Raw genomic sequence first — 1,648 nt, forward strand, 5'->3', positions numbered from 1 at the left:
TTCCCTCCCTGAACCATTCTACCACTTGATGGAAAAGGGAGAGAGCCCTCCTGCTGTTCTTTCTCTCAATACACCCTCACTCTAAAACTGAGATGAACAGGAGGTAAAATGGATTATTTAATGGGAAGTTCAGATGTTGGGAAAAAGAATCTGTTTGGGAGACCTGAAATTGAAACCTGCAAGGACACTTATGATAACTAACATGTGTGATAAATTCAATAAAAAGAAAAAAAACTTATTACTTTCTTCTTCTCATTTGGATTTCAATCGCTTGTATATAGGTACTATCCTTTTTTTATAAATCAGGTTCAAAGTTAAAGGAATGTTAATCTTCTAAAATCAGGTGGCAAAGTCAGGACTTAAAATTAGGTCTGTGTGATTTTGAACTCGTGGTCCTTCAGTATCCTGGAATGTTTCTTTTGGAGGAGGCCCTGAACTTGTAACTTGGCAGACCATGGGAGTGGGAATTTAGGAGGGAAGTATAGGACTAAGTGGATTGAGGCAGTCAGGTCATATCCTCTATGGCTTAAATCCTGGTGTTTTCTCTGGCCTTCAAGCTCCGGCCTCTGAGATCTGAGCTCTGGAATTTTCCCACTGGAATCTAAGCTTTAGGTTTTGCCTGAGATCTGAGTTTTAAGCTCAGAATTCAGGGATCTAGACTCTGTGTTCTGGGCACAGAGTTGCAGTTTTGAGGCTGGATAACTGTGAGGGTGTTGCTATGAAGTTTGGAGAATTTGTCTCCAACTTCTTCATTATAAGGAAAGAGCTGAAATTTCATTTCTCAGTGGGGAGAGGGCAGTATCTCCAGGTGAAGTGGTTTCTTCTTTGTTTGTTTATTTGCTTTTTCTTAGCTTTTTATTCCCAAGATCTAACCCCCCTCATTTCCCCATCACCAGCACAGCATCACACTCAGGCAAAGCAGGACCCCAGGAGCTCTGGCATCTGGGAACTCTTATGCAGAGGCATAAAGGCAACCTCCTCTCTTGGCTGGTGCCTACCTGAGGCCCATTCTGGAGCCATTGTGAGCTCTGGTCCTCTGCCTCTTAGTCCAACTCTCACATCACAAAGCTCTCTCAGGTGAATTTGATCAGTCTGTGTCTTTGAGGTGTGTATACAATAAGTGTGTTTCTAGCTACAATTCTGCTTGCGCTTCTGTATGCTTCTGTCAGATTCTCTTATCATGCCTCTGTATCTTTGAGTGAATCTCTATCAATGCCTGTGTATGTTTGCATAGTTGTCCGCAATTTAAAAATCCTCAAATCTCACTTTTATACAGGTTTTCTGTAGAAAGAACAATATTCATTCAAATACCCTCGTGGTCTGCCAGCCACTTTCAGATAAGCCTGCCAGAGACTGCTTTAGCAGTGAAAGACATATGGGTGATCACACAGCAGGGGTTGAGAGCTTGCCTCTGTTCTGTCCCACAGAGATCCACAGACATGGGGTTCTGTCACTGAATAGGAGAGACCTTGCCAGTCTGGAATCTCAGGCCTGCAGGCAGAAAGAGAGTTGAGCGCCCATTAATCCTGATTCAGCAGATGCTGACATTCTCTTTCCACAACTTTCATAAAGAGTTATCCAGTCTTTGCTTGAACACCTTCACTGCCCAGAAGCTTATTATTTCATTGTGATTTTAGAAAAATGTTTC

This window comes from Theropithecus gelada, chromosome 14, assembly GCF_003255815.1.
Source record: "Theropithecus gelada isolate Dixy chromosome 14, Tgel_1.0, whole genome shotgun sequence".
Taxonomy (NCBI): Eukaryota; Metazoa; Chordata; class Mammalia; order Primates; family Cercopithecidae; genus Theropithecus; species Theropithecus gelada.